A 22,704-nucleotide genomic window follows, 5' to 3' on the forward strand; every position below is an offset into this window, starting at 1 on the left:
TTTCAGTTGGCTTATATAGTGAATTAAATTGATAGGTTTTCGTATGTTGAACCATCCCTGCATCTCTGTGATAAAACCTACTTGGTCATGATAGATGATTTTTCTGATGTGTTCTTGAATTCAGTTTGCTAGTATTTTTTTTTTAGTTATTTTGCATCAATGTTTATGAGTGAGATTGGTCTGTAATTCTCTTTCTTACTAGTGTCTTTGTGTGGTTTAGGTATCAGTGTAACTGTAGCCTCGTAAAAAGGGTTTGACAATGTTCCTTCTACTTCTATTGTGTGGAACAATTTAAGAGGTATTGGTATTAGTTCTTTGAAAATCTTGCAGAATTCTATGTTAAAACCTTATGGGCCTGGGCTTTTGTTGTTGTTGTTGTTGTTGTTGTTTGGGAGACTTTTGATGATTCTTTCTATTTCTTTAGCACTTATAGGTTTAGTTAATTTGCTTATATGGTCTTACTTTAATTCTGATAAGTGACATTTATCCAGAAAATTGTCCATTTCCTTTAAGGCTTCCAATTTTGTGGAGTACAAGTTTTTGAAGTATGACACTTTAAGTCTCTGGATTTCCTCCGTGTCTGTTGTTACGTCCCCCTTTTTTCTGATTTTGTTTTTTGGATGTTCTCTCTCTGTGTCTTTTGGTTATTTGGGATAAAAGTTTGTCTATTTTGTTGATTTTTCTCGAAGAACCAGCTCTCTCATTGATTCTTTGTGTTGTTTTCTTTGTTTCTATTTTGTTGATTTTGGCTCTCAATTTGATTATTTCCTGCTGTCTAGTCCTCCTAGAAGACTTGGCTTCTTTCAGTTCTAGAGCTATCAGGTGGTCTGTTAACTCACTGGTGTGGGATTTTTCCAGCTTCTTTATATAGATATTCAGTGTTTTAAAGTTTCTCCTCTTAACACTCTTTTCATTGTATCCCATAAGTTCAGTTACATTGCACAGTCATTTTTGACGAATTTTAGGAATTATTTAATTTCTGTCTTTATTTATTCTTTCACCCATTGGTGGTTCAGGTGAGTATTGTTCAATTTTCATGTGTTTGTGGACTTTCTGAAATTGATGTTGCTGTTGAATTCTAACCACGGTGATCCAATAAGATACGTGGGGTCATTCCAATTTTTTTTGTACCTGTTTTCTTAAAATGACAGTTTTGTTAACATGCTTGTGATGATTGGTAACATTGCCAAAGAGGCATGATTTTTTTTTCTATTTTGTTTCTGTTTGTTTTCTTTCTTTTTCTCCCATCTTTTAACTTCAGTTTCAAAGTCCACACAGCCAGCATCCTCAGAGGAAATGACATTTTCCCCTAGAAGATGTCAATGTACCTTGATTGCCAATCTCACCATGGAAAGAATTATCATTTTCTAAATCAAACATTTAGGAGCAGATCAAAAGTGGATGGATGCTAACCCAGAGCAAACGCCCCTTTCTTTTGTTTACTAGAGTCTATCAGGAGATTTCAAATGTCTTTAAATTCCATAAAGATGTGATAGAATGAAAATGGAAGGGTTTACTCTGCACTCAAGCTACAGATTGCTCTCCATGGGTGGAGGGTCCTGTGTCAACAGCCTGAACCCCTATGTAAATAAAGATCCAAAGTCCCCACATAAATGGAAGTGTCTCAGTCTTGGCATTTCAATTCTAGAGAAACACTTAGAGAGCAGAATTAGAAAATGTAAAACTGTATTTAAGCTGCTATAAGACAGAAAAATAGATCTAAGAGCTAACTGCATTTGAGTTTTCTCTATCCAGAATAGCCCTAGCTACCGGCACTCTCAGTTAGTTACCATTAATCCACGGTGGTGCCTCAGGATAGAACTCAACTTGTTAGAAAAACAAAGAATGCTGCATTCTTATTTTGCTCTGTTCAACTTTTTTTTATCCATAGACTTTTCAGGAGGTGAGACAACAGCATGGCTGAAAGCTGCCAAGGACCAGTCAGTGCTCAGGAGATTCAGCCAGAATATCAGAAAATATGTGGAGTTTGTGACATGGTAGATGTGATGCAAAGATACATGGAAAGAAGAGGGAATATTTATGCCAGAAGGAAGAATCACAATAGGAACGTGTGGGGATTTGGGTTGATGAATTCAAAACTGAGGTGAGTTTAGTTTTTGTTTCTTAATATAATCCAACAGACTTTGAAGACCAGCAAACTGAAAATGATCAGAAGGTAGTATGGACCTCTCAGCAAGATCACTGAAATTACTGCAGTTGAAGGAGAAAGACAGGGAGTATGGAAGGAAAGTGTGGAAGGAAGGCATTATTTTGAGAAAGAGCTGACTGTAACATTTGCAAGTCCTCTAAATGAAGAAATAGAATAAGCAAAAAGAATTGGTTACAAAGTCCAACACCAAATTTTGTTAAGGGTAGGACTATTTGGTAGCTTATTTGTATTTTTGTTGAAGTAGGTTGCTAGTTAGTTCCCGGCTGTTCAACCCCAAAATAATCACACAAAACTATATTATTTAAATCACTGCTTGGCCAATTAGCTCTAGCTTCTTATTGTCTAACTCTTACATCTTGATTTAAGCCATTTCTATTAATCTGTGTATCGCCATTTGACTATGGCTTACCAGCTAAAGTTCCTGTCTGTCTCTGGCAAAGCTACATGGCTTCTCTTGATTGCAACTTCCTTCCTTTAGTTTTCCCTGCCTAAGTTCTGCCTTATCAACTGATGTGGAAATCCCCTCTGTGTGTTGTGATTACCATTAATGAATAAAGAAATTGCTTTGAACCTACAGCAAGGCAGAACTTAGGTAGGCAAGAAAAGCTAGGCTGTATGCTAGGAGAAAGAAGGATGGAGTCAGAGATGCCATGGAGCCACCACTGGAGATAGATGTGCTCACACTTTGCTGGTAGGCCACAACCTCATGGTGATATACAGATTAATAGAAATGGGCTAAGTTAGTACGTAAGAGTCAGCCAATAAGAAGTTAGAGTTAATGTGCCAAGCAGTGATTTAATGAAAACAGTTTCTGTGTGATTATTTCGGGTCTAAACCTATCCAGGTGGCTGAGACTAAAAAGCAGCCACTCCCTCCAACAATCAACAGACCAAGGCAGTTTCTTTATTTACCAATGGTATTCACAGCATACAAGGGGAGTCCCACATTATAATTTTTAGCCATTAGAAAAAAAAACTACTTTGAAACTTTGGCTTAATACAGCCAGGGTGGCTAAGATCAAAAAGAGAAAAATTACAATAAATGCTGGCATGGAAGTGGTGAAAGAGAAACACTATTCACTGCTGGTGGAAGTACAAAGCGGTGTAGTCTCTATGGAAACTTCCAGTGTGGAGGCTCTCTATGAGAAGTCGATCTACCAGCTATGTGACCCAAATGTCTCTATATCCTAATTGATACCTGCTCGTCTCTGCTCTATCCATGAGAGCCAGGAAGTGAAAATGGATGATAAAAATGTGCATTTCTACACAATGAAGATAGAATGCGGTAGCATAAAGGATTAAAGGGGAACAATGGAACAAGAAGGGTTAAATTGAGGTAGGGAACGGAGCCGAGAGTAGAGGAGGAAATATGAGTTGAGATTCCTGATACTAGCAGGTAAGGCTGTCATGAAGTTTCTTTCTCATCTTACCTCCTCTTTGATATATTAAAAATAGTATAGAAAAGTCATATATAAATATAATTTTACTATCTACCTTCTCTCATCTCAAAGATAGGCAATACAGAAATGGTGATTCAGGCAATTGGAGGAGGGCTAAGCACATGGTGACCAGTGCTATGAAGAGCAAAAGCTGGCCTTCACTATGAACACACCTAACCGTGGCATGACCATCTTATAGCCAAAGAAGGGTCTAGAATTCTGCTCACAGACAAAAGAGTAAAACTCACAAAAATTTTACATCATAATTTATAGTAATATCTAAAATATTACAGGACATCAGAAGACATGAAGAAACAGAAAAAGTATTTTTCATTAACAAGAGAAAAATGGGCCATGTAAGTGGAACTACAAAAGAACGAATATTGTATTTAACAGATCCAAAGTTAAATCTGTCTGTTGTGGTATAAAAGATAGTTTAAAATGAATAAAGAGATGAAATATATAGATAGTAACAACAGTCATAAAATGGAAAATCATCAAATCATAATTCTAATAATACTCACACTTGACAAGTAGGATTGCATAACACTTAAAGCTTCAGTACAGTATACACAGTCTAAGGAATTTTGCCTGCTTTTCTTGTAGCAGTAGATTAATATCTAGAATATAGAACAAACTAGAAAAGTAAAACACACACACACACACACAATCCAAGCCATCTAATCAACAAAGGGAGAAATGAATCCAATTGACAGCAAAAGGAGAAATACAAATGTCAATAAGATTCTGGGGGAATATTAATATCCTTAGTCAGCAAAGAAGTGCAAATCAAGTCTGTCAATAGATTCCAATTTACCCAGACGTATTGACTGTCATCAATAAAACAAAGAACAAGTCACATAGCTGTCACCCACATTCAGAGGGTCTTGTTTGGCCCCAGCTCTCAGTCCACAGTCTGTGAGCTCTCACTAGCTCGGTCAGCTGACTCTGGTTTTCCCCATCAGGCTCTTGATCCCCCTTGTTCATATGACCCTCTTCTTTCTCCTCAGCTGAACTCCAGGAGCTCAGCCCAGTACTTGGCTGTGGGTCACTGCATCTGTTTCCATCAGTGACTGGATAAAGATTCTAAGATGACAATTAGGGTAGTCACTAATCTGATTACAGGGGCAGGCCAGTTCAGACACCCTCTCCATTATTTCTAGAAGTCTTAGCTGGAGTCATCTTTGCAGGTTCCTAAGAATTTCTCTTACGCCAGCTTTCTCCATGACACCCCATAATGGCTCTCTCAAGATGTCTCTTTCAGCTGTGCGGTGTGGCCCACACCTTATAATCACAGCACTTGGGAGGCAGAGGTGGGTGAATCTATATGAGTTCAAGGACATCCTGGTCTACAGAGGCACCAAAGCTACACAGAAAAACCCTGTCTGGGAAAAAAGCAAATAAATAAATACATACATACAATCACTTTCATTGCTCTCCCATTCTGTCCCGCCCCCTACTTGGTCTTCTTGATCCCTCATGTTCCCCATTACTTCCCTTCTACATCTCCTCCCAGTTTACCCATGAGATCTTAACTATTTCTCATTTCTGGGGCTCTCCATGTATGCTTCTCTTAAGGACCCCTTTACCTAGCTTCTCTGGGGTTGTGAACTATAGCCTGGTTATCCTTTCCTTTCCATCTAATATCCACTTATGAGGGAATACATACCATGTTTGTCTATCTGGACCTGGCTTACCTCACTCGGAATCTTTTTCTAGTTCCATCCATTTGACTGCAAATTTCAAGACATCATTGTTTTGTTTTTCTGCTGAGTATTATTCCATCATGTAAATGTACCTCATTTTTTTTTATCCATTATTTAGTTGATGGTCCTCTAGGTTGTTTCCAGGTTCTGGCTGTTACGAATAATGTTGCTATGAACATAGTTTAGCAAGTATCATTGTGGTGTGAGTGAGCATCCTCTGTGTATATGCCCAAGAGTGGTATTGCTGAGTACTGATTCCCAATTATGTGGCTTGATCTGTAGGGGAGCCCTGGCAGTGGCACCAGGACCTATCCCAGGGTCATGAACCAGCTTTTTGGAGCCCATTCACTATGGTAGGATACCTTGTTCAGCATTGATATGGGGTGGGGAGGGTCTTGGTCCTGCCTCAACTTTGTATGACATATTTTGTCAACTCCCCAAGGAAGGCCTTACCCCCGCTGAGGAGTGTTTGGAGGGTGGGAAGGGGGATATGGAGGAGCAGAAGGGGAAGGAGAGGGAATTGAGGTTGGTGTGTAAAATGAAAATAATTTCTTTTTAAAAAAATTAAAGTTAGCCGAGTAGTGGTGGCACACATCTTTAATCCCAGCACTTGGGAGGCAGAGGCAGGTGGTTTTATCATAGCATTGAACTCTTCACATGGAAGAAGGAGAGTGATTTCTATCAGCTTTCCTTGACCTTCCGCATGTGCACCACTCTGCAAGTCAGAGCAAACCCTGATGAGAGCAGATAAAAGGGAGAAGGGAGCTGCGATGACACAGAGTGAGTAGAACCTCATACATTTATGGGGTACTGTAACATAGTACGCAACTTTATAACATATTTTAGTTTTTCTTATATAGATTGGCTTTCATACACCTACAACATAGATGCTGTGTTGTAGGTATCTATATATCTGGAAAAATAAAAGTATTTTTCATGACACATATCATGTCAGCATCTTTATTGCCAAAACTGGAAGCAACCATCAACAGGAAAAAGCACAAAGTTCAATAAGTTCAGCCTACACAGTAAGAGCTTACAAAACCAAAGAATGAAGCTCCACAGACATTGTGAACAAACCTTAAAAACTACACTGGGCAACAGTTTCAGATGCAAAAGAACATGCACAATATGAATCCGTTTACATGAACTTCTGTGGGTCAGGTGTGCTGGCACATGACTGAAGCAGGAGGGTCATGAGTTCAAGACCAGTCTGGGCTACATAACAATGTTATTTATCAACACGCACAAACACGCATGAACAAACACACACATATACACATGACAGAGAGTGAGGAAGGGGGAGGGAGAGACTAAAATGAAGAACATAGAGGAAAAAGGTTGTGCAATAGACTGAAGTAATCAAGAATTATAGAAATGAGAATTGTCTTTTCCTCTCTGTAAGAGGATAGTCTGCTCAGACATGGAGACAGCAGAGCTTTAAGAGCACTGCAAATGTTCTATGCAATCAATACCTTGAATTTCCTCTGTATCCTTCAATATACACCTAACAATACTCATCAAAATAAAACTTCTATTCACTATAGAAGTTATTCTTCAATACATCAAGACCTACAAGGTAAAAAAAAAACATAATGGGGAATTTTATGACAAATTTTTGAAAATTAGACAAAATGATTACATTTTTAACCAAATACAAACTTCCAAATGAGCATAAAAACCTGAATGCTGTAGCAACTATAAAATCACTTGACCTGAAGTTCAGGGAACATTGCAAAAGAGAGGACAGAAAGATTGTAAAAGCCAGAGGATCAGAGAGTTTGCTGTGAGATTGCGTCTCCTAGTAATGTCGGAAGACATACCCATAAAGTTTCACCAACATGACTGACTGCCCAAACTTGAGTTGAGCAAAGACAACTATAGACATGCTAACGTAAACAGGGAAAGCCTGTGAGGCCTCAACCCTACACACAGAGCTACAGGCAACTAAGAAATTCTGGGACGGGAGAAATAGTCTTCTCCAGGTAAGAGCACACCAATTAATTGTTGGACTTCAAATAGTCATTTCTGAAAACATACACACAAGCAACATTATACAGACTGAGCATGTTGTATTTGAAAATATTTATGTATACAACACATGTGCATGAAACAACAATTAACAACAACAACAAAAAGAAGCCATGAATTGGAGAGAGAGCAACAAGGGGTTCAATAGAGGGTTTGGAGGGAGGAAAGGGAAGGGTAAAGTGATGTAATTATATTATAATCTCAAAAAATAAAAGAAGTAATTTAAAAAACCATTTGCAACTATGACAAAGAGTATCTCCAATGTCTGTCTGCCTATCTCCTCTCCACCTCTGACTATTTGCAAATTCCTTATCCAGTGTCAGATTCCTGAGTTTTGATCTTGGATCTGAATCCACTGATGATGCTCCTCTAAAGAATAGCAGAGAAGACACACAGCGATGAGAAAAGAAGAGCATGTGAAGACGGAGACAGGGATGGGACATTTGTAGTCACAGGCTCAAGGCTGCCTGGCAGAACACCCAGGTGGAGCAGGCACGGCCCTCTATGGGACCTTGGCACAGACAGCAGCCTTCCTACACCTTTGTTTTTCACTTTTGACCCCAGAACTGAGAGAAAGCATTTATCTTATTTTGGGCTGCAAATCTATGATCTTGTTTGTGGCTGCTCCAAGGGATGAATACAGTGCTTTCTGGGCAGGAATAAAATAGTCATTTACAGAATGTGCAGTTTTCATGGGTACCTGCGAAAGGGTGCTATGTATCCACATTCATAGAGAGGAAACTTTACTCCCGTGATGCTTATATATACCAAATGAAGATAGGTCATCTATTACCTATAATACTTATCTTTATTCAGTAATAACCATGTTATTCAGTAAATGAAAGAACAAATGAACAATTAACATTTGGAAGATGAGGAAAGAGGATTGAAAGTTCAAAGTTGGGACACCTGCTGAGATCCTATGTCAAAACATAAAAACGAAAACCCTTACATTCGATAATTTGTACCTTCACTGCTCATTTATAGCCTGTTTACTTGGAGTGGCTTGACCTAAACATTACGTTATTTGTCTTTCTAATTTCTCTGTTAATAACCAAGACTATGGCTGCATACATAGTGTAAGACTTGTGGTAAAAATAAAAAGATGAGTCAAGATCGTCAGAATGTTCTTCATCTTTCAACAAATGTCTGTACTTAGACAGCTTGTTTGGGGCATACTAGATACGACAGGTTGTGGCCAGACATTTGGGCACTATCCCTGCAACTTCACTTGCCCAAATTAGAAAATATCTCTTCTACACTTTCAATAAGCCATGAGGAACTTCTGGCCTCTTTATACTGTTTAAGGGCATGGTGAGTTGGAGTATGTTTCAGAATTCTCTTGCCTAGATAGACCCCTTCACTTACACCAAGTATACAACTATGCATGACTCAGAGTTGGACTAGAAACTACAGGCAACCTAGTTTCTGTACAAGATTAAGAATGTTGAATTTGGCTCTTTTTTCTTTTAACTATTTTTTTAATTAGTGTGTAACCATGTGAACCTGTACGTGAGCACCCCATGTATGAACACAGCCCCTTAGGCCAAGGGAGGGTATCAGATCCCCTAGAACTGAGTAACAGCCAGTGGTCAGCAGCCATGTAGGTGTTAGGAACTGAACTCTGGTCCTCTGCAAGAATGGCAAGTATTAAGTGCTAGACCATCTCTACAACCCCTTTTGGTGAATTTGGATGTAAGAAGTACTGTACCAGATTTTCACTAACCTCGGATTTCGTTTTATATTTTTCTATGAGTTACAATAGAATAATTATAGGTGATTTTGCTGCCAACAGAAATAAGATGTTTTCATATAATTTTACAGACCTTGAAGCTATTTGAGTATGTCAATTAAACTTATAATTATCAGACCCTTGGCTAAATCTTAGGCAATGCAAAAACACAAATCATTTAGATTACTATACTCAGATGCCTTTTTTGTTACCTTGACAGTTGTCTTATTTCAACCTATATTTGATTTTCCTTATAATCTTATTTTGCTTTATGCAATAAAGATTATTCTAAAGAATTCATGAGTACCCATAATTTACCAAAATTACATCTGGGAAGGCATACTCCTCAACAATGATGTGTTCTCTGACTTTTTATTCTAACTGCTATTTTATTTATGTATTCTACCATGTTCCCGTTCAGACAGGCAAGAACCACCCTCTGTGTTCATCCCCCACTTTTATTTACTCCCCATATTTCACCAAAGATGGGAAAATAAATTCAAACAGTTATGTGATATACAAGGCTATAGAAATTCTTTCTTTATTTGTAATTTCACAGTTTCCCCTGTTCCTTGACCATATATAGATGGCATTGTTGCCAAGGAGATAAGTTCTGCAAGACTGAAATTAAATAATCATTAATTCCTTTTGAAAATGCTACCATAATACTTTTCCTCTAGTGCATTTCCAAACCATCAAAAACGTTATTCATTATAACCTAGGTGTCTCTGCCATTCTTAAATGATGACAGTTATTTCTGGACCTGTTTATCTGTCTAATTCCTCCATTTTCCAGCTTGAACTGAGCAGATAAAACCGATTGTTCCCAGAAAAGAAACACAAATGGTCATCACTATGTGGGAAACAGCTTAATAGCATTGGCAACTCAAAACTACACTGATATCCATCACATCCCAGTTAGACTGGCTAGTTTGTGAAAGCAGATAGTAGTAACAGATGCTGTCAGAGGTCTGAAGAGCAGAGTCTTTGTACACTATGAGGGACCAGGCAAATGAGTCTAGTCACTGTGATAAAAAGTATGGAGGGTTATCTAATTAGAACCACTACATTAGAACCACTTTATGATCTACCCATGAACTCCTGGGTATGTATCCAAGGTCAATAAAGTCACCACCCAAAAGAGATAACAACATCCCCCTACCTATTATAGCACTATTCCAATAACCATGCTATGGAATCAGTTGAGTCTTTTATCAACAGATAATCTGGATGAAGACTATCTAGTATATACACAGTAGAATCTTACTAAGCCATAAAGAAGAAAAGAATCCATCATTTACCAAAAACAGATGCAACTGGGACCAAACATCATGTTCAGCAAAATAGGCACAAGAGAGAGAAGGGGAGTTGGGGACCAACAGGAGAAAATGATTGCTAAGGATGGGGAAGAGGAATCTCAGGAAATCTGAAGAGCAAATGATCACAAACAGCATAAGATGGATTGGGCATGGATGTGTGTATATAGTCGGCTTGATGAAACTCATCAATCTATACAATGAATGTGTTAATAATTCAATTTTTAATCTGATTCTGGAATCTTTATGAAAGTCTCAGCTCCCACTGTTAGAACTGTACCTTTTTTCTCCTGGAAGGTTTGCTTCGTAGAGACAGCCCAACATCATCAGCCCATCATTCCCACTCAGGGTGAAACCAGTGAATCTCTTCCAGCATGAGAAAGCTGGGAGGGAGGAGACGCCTCTGCTGAAGATTGCTGCAGGAAGCAGGCGCTGACTGTCAGCTCAAATCCTCTCCGTGTTTCTCACCCCAGCCAAAGTGCAGCTATTGTGTCGTGTAAGACACATGTATACATGGTACACATGTATACTACCCTTTCTAGCTCCCAATTCCGGTGACCTCCCATGCTGGCCTTGGCTTCTATACTACTATCTAGCTTGCATTTAAAGGCCTAATAATTTCCTATAGACCCTGGCCTTCACAAACAAAATAATTACAATTTTCAGGTATTATCTCTTGAAAGGGGTACTATTTGTATAGTACTGACCGAATTAAATCTACAATATTATTTAATAATTCAGTTTTTTGTCTTTCTTCTTATCCCCCTTTCCCCCTCCTCGTTTACCTAGGAGAGCTTATCTATTTCTCCTTCCTAGAGAGAAGGAGAAATAGAGCATGTCGCTCTTAGAGTCCTCCTTGCTGCCTAGCTTCTCTGGGACTGTGGATTGTAGCCTGGTTATTCTTTGCTTTACATCCAATATCCACTTATGAGTAAGTACATACTGTGTTTGTCTTTCTGGGTATGGGTTACCTCGCTCCAGATGGTTTTTCCTAATTCCATCCATTTGCCCACAAATTTCATGATGTCATTGTTTTTTGCCACTGAGAAATACTCCACTGTATAAATGTATCACATTTTCTTTATTCATTCTTCAGTTGAGGGGCATCTAGGTTGTTTCTAGGTTCTGCCTATAATGAATAATGCTGCTATGAACATTGTTGAGCAAGTGTCCGTGTGGTATGATTTACATCCTTTAGGTATATGCCTAAGAGTGGTATGACTGGGTCCTGAAGTAGATTGATTCCCAATTTCCTGAGAAACCACTATATTGATATAGGACACAATGAAAATGACTGAATATTTTCCTTTTTTTTAATTTTTGAGGCAGGGTCTTTCTATGCATTCCTGATTGTCCTAGCATTCACTATGTAGACCATGCTGGCCTTGACCTCACAGAAACCCTCCTTCCTCTGCCTCGAGTTACCTGGGATGAAAAGCATGAGCCACTATGTCTAGCTATTGATGATTTTCTTTTTTCTATTAAAAATTTCCACCTCCTCCCCTCCTCCCTTTTCCCTCTGTCCAATAATTCTTTAGTGATAGATCTACACGATCCATTATTTGTCCACATTAGCCTGCCCTTGCTTTGATTTTTCTTCATTTCTAAAGTATTTGCTGACTTTCTCATGCTCAGTTGTCTGCACTGATATGTGACAGTCTTCTCAGACCTGTCAGTGTGGGAATTTCTGCCTCACACTGGGATCCCTGATACTCATGCCCTTTCTCAAGTAAACTGGTAATTTCATTCACCAAAGAGCAGAGACTGTCCCCAGCCCGTAGCTTTAGTCAAGACTGCCTTGGCTCCTGTCCCCAGATAGCTAACAAACACTGACGCTGACACTGTGAAGATATTCTGTAGAAATGAGTCAAGTTCATAATCAGAATATTATTCTGGGTAATCCGGGTGAGACAGGTCCTACCGATTAGAAGGCTTTAAAAGTATATGAGAATCTCCATCTAAGATATCAATTGTGCCCTCTGCTGAATTCTAACCCTTTCTAGAGCTGGGCCTTTGGATAGTGTGTAATATTTTACTCTTTTGCTTCTTTGAGGGCCTGCCATCAAGCTACCAAATAAATCACACACAGATTTATTCTTAGTTCTGAATGCTTGGCCTTAGCTTGCTTGTTCCTTGCTATTTTTTCTTAACAAATTATCCTGACTACCTTTTGCCTCTGGGCTTTATCTTTCTCTATTTCTGTACACCTTTCTTTCCTTCTTACTCTGTGGCTGACTGGGTGGCTGGGAAATGGCCCTTTATGTCCTTCTCTCCTTGTTCTCTTGCTTCTCCTTCACTTTTTATCCTCTCTACCTGCCAGGCCCACCTATCCTCACTTCTGCCTTGCTATTGACCGTTCATCTCTTTATTAGGACCATCAGGTGTTTTAGACAGGCAAAGAACCTCAACTTTAGTTCATCAAAAGCACAATAAACAAAAGCAACCCATCTGAAAATATATTCCCCAACATATGGATTTCAGACTTGCCTCATTAGACACCCCTTACAACAGTATAAGGCACGAAGTGACAATGATGGCTATTTCTCTTATGGCCTCCTAGCTACACTACTGTGTTGTGTCCTTTAGGCTGAGTGTGATCAACAGTGTACCAGTCCAAACGAGGTCCTTAGGAGACCATGGACGTTTCACTTGTTCTTATTCATTCTTTGAGAATTTCATACATGTATACAGTCTATTAATATCATAGCAAACACCGTCTCTTCCCTTCAATTGCTCCCAGAACTCCCAATATGAGTTCCTGAGTTCATGTCTTCTTTTTTTCTACTCATTCATTTTGTCTTCAATCATAAGGAAGGGAAAAGCATGCTCCACTAGCCTACTAGTCCTAGGAGGTGTCTAGGAACCATGTAAGTAGAGGCCTGAGAAGTTGAGCCACCTAGGTAACGTTTGCCTTGACAAGATACTTTCCTGACTATAGATCAGTTATTTCAAACCTAGAACTTTGTGGATGGGATTAGGTGATGCTACTGTATCAAAATATAACCAATAAACCGAGCAAGAAAATGTCCACGACTTCACTTTTGGGGGTACCCATATTTTAAATTTCATTTGTTGCTACTTTGAAATCAAACTTCAAGTTGGTTGCAAATATTTTAATGATAAGTGTTATTTCCCTCTAACATTCAACTGATGCCTCCTGTCTCTGTCTTCTTGCACACAACTGACTTGCTTCAGTGCCAATTCACAATGTCATCCTTTTGGAGACATTTTAAGCAGACATTTGACTCAGTTTGTGAAGGGCCAACAATGTACACAGCTCTTGTGCCATAAGGCTAGCTGTCAACACCTGTGATCACATTCATGCAAGCACGTGCACTAGCAGTCTTGTCACAACTGCCACTGGATGACAGCCATTGTGAAGTATCATCAATTAGAAAGCCACCCCCCTTTCAAAATGATGAAATGTAACATAAATGTGCTCCTTAGAATCAGAATTTTTTTATATAAGAAAAAGAAAGCAATTCATTGCGCACGGCATTCACAGCCTGAATTGTTACTGTTGGAATTTGGATTCACTCTGTGATTGAACTGTAGGTGTTTAATGATCTTCCAGCTCATGATTGGAGTATCAGAAAGATTGGTGCCTGTTGTTGATGTCAGCACCCCTTGACCTGACAACACAAGGTATCCGTTCACAAACTTGACATATGGGCTAGGCTGCAAAGTTATTTTCCTGTGGGAGAAAAGGAAGAATAGAGCCACAGGCTTACCTCCTGTGGTCACTAGGTTACAACAAGGAGCATTACGCTGACTCTAAAATCTAGTCTAGCTTTCAAGAAAGTATAGTTTACAAAGTAAAAGGACAGATTGCATTCAACAGTTTATTAACTTGACTTCTATCTTTTAAATATCTGTGCACTTAGTAACTGAGTTCTGACTGATTTTTAGACCCAGATGTCGCTAGTGTTAGGGATAAGCACACAGCTTGGGAATTCAAGAGGGATCCTAGAAAATGTAATGAGAAATTTGCTTCCGTGCATTTGTACAAAAAGAAATGGTTTTTCTGTTTTTATGGAACTGATCTGTTTTCCCTATTCCATATTCAGTTCAGTGGTAGAAGGTGTAAGGCTTAGGCTTCTCATTTGAAGCTGACTCTTATTTCTACAAGCAATACTGAGAAATTCACATTTGCTAATTCTCATATTTCTTTTCAATGATAATAAAAGATAATGACACATTTTGAGGATTGTGTGCCAATATTGCAGTAGGATTTTTCACATGCAAAATAAACTCATTTAATCCACAAGCTGCAAAATGAGATTTTTTTTTCAATTTTATATTAGTGTCTCATTTATTTTCTTTCACCCAGTTGAGCTGGGTACTGTGCTAAATACATACTCTTAGACTGAGCTATCTCCCATACTAGACAAGTTTTATTATTGGCACATTTAAACAATAAAATTCAGGAAAGGGTAATGAGTCAACTTGCTCATGGTTACAAAGCTTGAAGCTGAAGGAGCCAGGAATGAATGTCAGACAGTTGAGCCTTGGAGTCCACAATGTTTTCAATGTTACTCTCCTACTTTTTCAGATAGTGACTCCACTTCCCTTTCCCCCTAGACCCTGGCATCTGTCATTGTATTTTCTGTTTCGATGCATTGGCCACTTTGGGTATCTCATATAAGTAGAGTTATGCAGTATTTGTCATCTCATAGAATGAGATGCTTGGGGATTGTCCATGTTCTACAATGCACTTGAATTTATTTAACTGTTAAATCTGAAACAGGGTATGTGTGTGTCTGTTTTGTCTGTTCCTTCACCTGTCAATGGACACGTGTGACTTCCACCTTTTGGTTAGGATAAATAATGCTACTTTTTTATTTTTGAGATAGAACCTCACTCCATAACCCTTTCAGGCCTTGAATTCACTGTATAGATGACATTGGCCTCAAACTGGTAACAATCCTTCTGCCTCAGACTTTTGTATATGGAATTATAGGCATGAGCCACTATATCTGGATGGATAAGGTAACATTTAATGATGGAGGGAAACTATAGTATATGAAAAGAAAATGAAATATATATTAATTAAACGTTTTCACAATATAATTCCTGCTGTTTCCTGCATCACGTCTTTTTAGAGTTTTGATCTCAGAGCTTTGATCTCAGAGACACGGAAACAAGCAGCCAAACAAACACACTCATCCACTTCTCCGGAACAGCACCTGCTCTTTCTTCCTCCAAAGGGAATATGATTTTCACATTAGAAATAAGTCAATATAAAAGCTAATTGCATTGGATACTGGAGACTTTGTTTTATCTTGCTTCTTACAGCAGAAAATAATTGGGAATTCAACCTTGAACAAGCCTGTCTTTCACAAATTCTGTTAGTGGAAAGCAACTGCCAAATGTAATCAAACCTATTTTCCCTTCCGTTGATACGGCAGGTACACAGTGAATGAGAACGCGGCACACCTGCACATCCGCACGGCGAGCACCAACCCGTCTTCACTTCAATTGCTCCCTCTCTGGCTCAGGCTGAAATAATCAGAACCAATGATGTACCAAATACATGATGTTTCTGAGTGAAAAAAGTTAGATGGATTGCATTAAATTTGCTCCACTTCCTTTTCCCACAACAATGGCAGGAATAAACCTGTATTACATAAAGTTGTGCACATGTTTTCTTGTGACACACCTTTTCCCAGCACAACTCAAGACATCTGATAAAAATTTAGTGTTTGTACTTGTGTGTTTTTATATTTACCAAGTTAGTATTTCGTACTTCATAAATTTCAAGATGTAAAAAAAAAAACATGAAAGTTCTGAAAGTTGAAATTTTAAGTTGGAAATTTAAGCTGAAATCTGTTGTTTAAGGGTTTTTTTTTAAATTAATTTGCTTAGTTTTTAGGAAAATATATGAGGAGTTAGGCATATTAGATCCTCATTTTATGGCATAACGATGTGGCTCAGTGGTAGTGTGTTTATCTGGAATGCCCAGGGTTTGGAATGCCCAGAGTTGGATCCCAGCACGTCACGAGAAAAAAAAAAATACAAACTTCAAATTTAAAAACAATCATTTCACTTTTCAACATAAAATTCAAAGCATTGCAGATTTGGCTAAAATTATTTAGAAAATAAATGCTCAGGAAAAAAAAATGCCAAAACCTCAGCCTCCATGATTATGTGATCTGTGCCAAACTCACCTCTTGGGTTTGACCGCCTTCCATGGTCTGGAACCTCATCAGCTGTTCTGCAGTGTCCTTTGCTTTTCTTTGATCATGCTAAACTCAAAAAACACCACGTCATGCTAGACTGGGAAGTTCTATAGTAACATAACTCTTAAAATCTCAGACTCCCATCCCAGAAGACTTTGTCTTTTCAGTCTGTCATTTTTAGTAAGGAGCTAAGAGAAAGAATCAGTTTTGAAAATTGTTAGTCAGATCAGGGGTGAAAAACTTGTAAATTCTCAATCCAACACGAAAGTGCTTTAGCTCAAGATGACACCTATCCCTTCTAGTTGCAAACACAGGATGAGTCACATGACCCGCCACAACACATTAGAGACATAAAATGCTATTGCATAAGGAGAATGATGTTTAACCAAAAGCATCGATTATGACCCCACAGCCCCTCTGCCTGCTTTTGTGTGTAGTGTATATGTGTGTTCATGTGGAGATTTATATGGAAGTTGAAGGTCATCAAGTGTCTTTCTCCATCACTCCCTGTGTTCTGAGACAGAGCCTCTCACTAACCCTGGAGCACAATGATTCACTGAGGCTGACTAAGCCCCAAGCTCTTCAGTGCCTCTTGCTTCTGTCTCTACAGTGCGGGGATTACAGGCTTACACTCTCATGTCTGCCTTGCTATGTATGTAACTTCTGGGATCTTGAACTCAGTTTCTCCAGCATGCCCAACAAGTATCTACCAACTGAGCCATCTTCCCACCCCTATTTTAGGGAGTATTAATTCTATTTTCCTTTCTCAAATTCTGGACTGTAGATAACTCCCATGGCCACCACATTCTGATCTTTGTCAAAACTCTTGCAGGGGTCACTCCCATTGGCCCTACCAAAACAAACTTCCTGTCCTTCTCATTCACTGCCCTACTTGATCTGTTCCTCACCCGCATCTCTGTGAAATAATATTTTGCTTCTTACTCATTTTACACACACATTAAATTTACACACACGTTAAATATATAGAATGTTGTGCTTTCTGCAATATACATTGATTCACTGGTATATCTTCAGAGACTGACAGAGTATCTAGAATTTAGCAATCAATTAACATTTTTGAATAAAGAAATGAATGAACGCAGCAGACTGATCAATGTGCAGCTGTCCAGACACAGGCCTCTATCTATTCATGTATATATGCATCAATGTCAGTTTCATAAATCTATTGCAAGTAAACAAATTTAATTGCATGTTGCATTCTAAATACCAAAAGAAAACCTGTAGTTTTTGAAGCGCTGTGAGAACACCCTGATTTTCCTCATGAGGTTCCCTCTTCTGGTGGTAATCTCAGAGCGGGGCAAAAATTAGGCTCAGGAGCTCAGGTTTACAGTTAACCAAATCCAGGAGATGGAGAGACTCTTTAAATGGGAACCTTTCCTCTTTAGAAAGTTGACTCACCCTTCAGATTCCCTTTCCCGTTATGATCCTTTCCAAGATCATATTGGAGTGCATAGGGTAGAACAGAGTCTGGGTGGGGTGGGAGATGGAAGCCAGGGTCCTGAACCATTCTCTGTGCCCTCTGGTTCTTCCCTGGTCTTCACTGCACAGCGAATGAACTGAGGGCTCTGTCTACTGACGTGCCCTGAGGTGAACTAATTCTCTTCTGCCTGTGTGTATTTGATGTACTGAAAGACAAAGTGCTGCCTACTGCTAATTTGCTACTCACTTCCCCTCAACAGTCGCATCTTAGGAAATGGCTGTGTTCAATATTTGTCCTAGTGACTCACCCGGTCCTCAGCAATGCAGGAGTGGATGGTACCAGCCTGCTAATCCTTGGCTCTCTGAATGCTTCTAAAGCGTGTCTCCCTCACCTCCTGCCTGTTTCCCTTAGGGAAAGGCTGTGATTTCAAGGACCCTTAAATCTATCTTTATTTGATGTTCCTCAATTTCTCTTCTCATAATCAGCTGGAAGAAACTCTACTTTCCTTTTCTTATTCATTATTTTTTGAGTATGAAACTTTTCATTGGGAAGGCAAGAGAAAATAAGGTCTAGAGACAAACAGATTTCCTTCTCCAAATTTTGTCCTTTTTTTTCTCATTATTTGAAACACCATTGAATACATTACTGTGACACGGGTACCTAGATCTTATTAAAATTACACTGAATCCTGAGATGCATGACCTTTTACTTAGTCAGTTCATAAGAGGATCCCTTTGCCCCAAATAGACTCAATTTGGGACATTAGATTGAAAACTTGGTTGCCAAAATATTCACCACCACGAAACCACCTTAGGATACGTTTCTTTTTGTTTATTTTAGGCTTCTCAATGAAGCAGTTTAAAGAAACAAGGCATTAGGTATTATGTAAATATGTCCCTTGGCTAAAATGACTGTAGGAAAGAACGAGCTTGAATAACATTAGAGCCAAATTATCCTTGAAATCTGTGTCACCATGAAAAATTCATGGAGCCCAGAAGCAACCAAATCATCAACAGAATTTTCAAGACCGCAAAAACCTATGAATTTTATTTTATACAAGATAATAATTTAAAATGCATTTTCCCCTGGTTGCATCCACATTCTGTGCCAGAGAAAATAGAGTTAGCACAAAGAAACACGAAAGCACAGGTCTCCAGAAGTCAACCTGAAGGCGGAACAGTTCAGTTTGCTTACCGCGGGGCAGTGGCACTGCATTGTTATGATTCCTGCCTTCCTTTGCGTTTAGCATTTAATTAATAATAACTCATTAATTAAATATAAAACAAAAAAATCAAAATATAGAATTATACTCTACCAGAAAACTCCTAGAGCTAACAAAACACTTTCAGCTAAGTACTAGGATACAAAAATTAACATTCAAAATACAATACCCTTCCTAGATACCAATGACAGACTGAGAAAGAAAAGAGAAACCGCTCCGTTCCCAACAGACTTAAGAAAAACTAAAACCTCATAATAAATCAAAGCATGGAAATAAAAGAACTCTACAGTTAAGATAGTTAAAACACTGAAGAAGGAAACACTGAGTGGGAGGCTAGCAGGAAAACATTCCATACTCATGGATAGGAAAAATTAATATTATGAAAATGTCCATCCTGTCAAAAGCAATTTACAGACTTAATCCAATCTCAATCAAAACAACAACTCAGTTCTTCGCAAAAATAGATTCATATGGGAACACAAGGGATCCTGGATGTCCAAAGCAATCCTGAACAACAACAAAAAAATGTTGGAGGTATTAATATATCTGAAAGCAAATTATATTACAGAATCACAGTAACACAAACATCATGAAGGAGCAGCTGGGAAAGTTGGGGTACCTACATTTTTCTCCTTAACATTCTCCTCGTATATGTAATACTCTCTGCTTCATGCTGCATAGCAATCCAGCCACCAGAAACAGACTCTGCCTATTCTCGAAATGCACACTAGCGAGATCTTTGACAGTCGTGAGAATCCCACTATTGTGATTGACCTCCGCACCTCCAAAGATCTATTCTGAACTTCCATACCCAGTATCATCTGGAATATATGAGACCCTGGGACTTTGAGACATTGATAAAATACACTACATAGGAAACGTTGCCCCAGTTCAAAAAAAAAAAAAATGGTCCTGCTTCGGTTAACAAGAAACTGAATCTAGAACAAGAGAAGACTGACAAACTATTGATTGAGATCTCTGAGACTGTAAATAAGTCTAAGTTTGGTAAATATGTCATCCTTAACACGTCCTTTGTTGTCCTCAAAGCTAGTGCTATGAAGAGGAGTGTGCCCTGTACCATCACATCACTGACTTAGCTGGTAATCCCACAGTCATCCTGTTATCCTGGCTTTCAACATGATCAACAGCACTGCTCACATAGACAACAAGAGCATGATAATTCCTGTGGGTGCATTCAGGCATTCAGCTTCTGGAAGGCCATGAACATTGGAGCAGAGGTCTATCCCCACCTGAAGAATGTCATCAAGGAGAGATACATGGGAGAAGCCACAAAAAGCGTTCAGAGAGTAGGTTTGCACTTAACAGCCTCGGGAACTGCTGAAGAATGCAATTGGGAAGACCTACTATACTGGCTAGGTTGCCACTGGCATGGATATGGCTGCCTCTGAGTTCTTCAGGTTTGACTTCAAGTCTCCTGATGGTATCAGGAGGGTCATTACACCTGACCAGCTGACTGACCTGCACATAACCTTTATCCTGTATTATCCAGTGGTACCCATCAGAGGCTCCTTTGACCAGGATGACTGGGATGCATGGCAGACAGATGTGCACAGCTAGCTGCAGGCATCCAGGTGATTGGGGGTGATCCCACTTTGACCAACCCTAAGAGAATATCCGAGGCTGCAGGCCAGAAGTCCTGCAACGGTCTCCTGCTCAAAGTAAAGCACACTGACTCACGGATCAAGTCTTTCCGAGTGTGCAAGCTTTCCCATATAGATGGCCTATTAAATGTCAAATTGGTCTGAGAAACTGGCCAAGTACAATCAGATCCTCAGAATCAAGGAAGAACTGGACCCAAAGCCTGGTCTGCTGGCAGGCCCTTCAAAAGTCCCTGGCCAAGTAAACCATGGGTTGGCAATTCTTGGAGCCAGCAGTCACCACCAACTTCTTCGACCCAATCCCTGATGTCATCCAGCAACCCTAGGCTGGCCCAAGGTTAATACCCTCTTCTGCCATTGACCCAAAGCTTTGCCTGCCCACCTAGAACTGGACATCCCAGCCCTACAATCGTACTATTAGTACAAGTTATTGTTGTGACTTCACTCCCCATCTAGTGTCTGGAGCCTTGGGATCTCCAGGGTGGTCACAGGCCTCATTCCTTGTAGCTCTATTAGCAAACTCAAAACCTCAGTACCCACCCTCAAAAGAGTCAGCATGGTTCTGACACAAAACCAGACATGTACATCAGTACAACAGAGCAGAGGACACAGAGGTCAGCCTATGTAATGACAGTCACCTGATTTTTTTTTCTCAAAGAGGACAAAAATACAGTGGAGGAAAAATAGCACTTTTAACAAATGGTGTGTGAAAAAATTACATATATACAGATGGATAGATAGATAGATAATAGATAGATAGATAGATAGATAGATAGATAGATAAAACTTGATTCTTGTCTCTCATCCTGCATATAAATCAAATTACAAGTGAATTAAGGACCTCAACATAAGACCTGAAAGTCTAAGATTGCTAGAGGAATAATTAGGGGGGTACACTATAAAATATAGACAGATAAGGACATGCTCGATGGGACTTTGGTTGTTTGAAAACTAAGGCCAATAATTTGTCAAGTGAGACCTCAGGGGATTCAAAGATTTCCGTACAGCAAAGAAAGCTGTAAGGTTAGTGAAGACACAGAAGGTCTGTGTTAGCTATACATCTGACGTAAGACTAGTGGATAGGCTACACTAAGAACTAAGCATTAAAAAAACCCCTAAAATCCACCCAACTGAAAACAAGAAAACATCTATGGAACTGAATGGAGAACTGTCAAAGAAATACACATGAGGAATAAACACATTTAAGGTGTTCAAAGTCATCATCTGTCAGGGGGATGCAAATTAAAACTACTTCGAGATTCCATCTCACTCCAGTCAGAACAGCCACCATCAAGAACATAAATGTCAACAAGTGCTGGCAGGGAGGTGGCCAAAGGGAATTTATTATACCATTGGTGGGAATGCAAACTGGTGGCAGCTACTATAGAAATTAGTCTGGATATGTCTCAAAAATGTAAGAATAGACCTTCCATATGATTCAGATACACCGCTTCTGGGAATACACCCAAAGAACTCTCTAGTCCACAACAGAGATACCTGCTCATCCATATTCATCGCCGCTCTCTCTAATGACTAGATTTAGGAAATGGAACCAGACTAGACATCCGTCAGCTGAAGAATGGATAATGAAAATGTGGTATATATAGACAATGGGATTTTATTCTGCACTTAAGAAAAATGAAACTATGAAATTTGCAAGAAAATAGATTGGACTGGAAAATATCAAGCTCGGTGAAGTAACCCAGACCCAAAAAGAAAAACGCCATCTGTTCTCTCTTTTTTATGAAGATCCTAGCTTTGAATTTTTATATTTTTATTGTCAAGCTTGTGTGTGAGTGTCTATAGCAGCCAGGAAGCAAGAAATGATTTGGGGGTGTGCTTCAGCAGGGG

The 22,704-nt window shown here is 39.2% G+C and overlaps 1 pseudogene; it reads left to right on the forward strand.

The window, feature by feature from the left end:
- Positions 1-1,916: 1,916 nt before the first annotated feature.
- Positions 1,917-21,000, forward strand: LOC146896081 (alpha-enolase pseudogene; annotated as a pseudogene).
- The last annotated feature ends 1,704 nt before the right edge of the window (positions 21,001-22,704 follow it).

Source organism: Myodes glareolus, chromosome 1 (assembly GCF_982192425.1).
Source record: "Myodes glareolus chromosome 1, mMyoGla1.1, whole genome shotgun sequence".
Taxonomy (NCBI): domain Eukaryota; kingdom Metazoa; phylum Chordata; class Mammalia; order Rodentia; family Cricetidae; genus Myodes; species Myodes glareolus.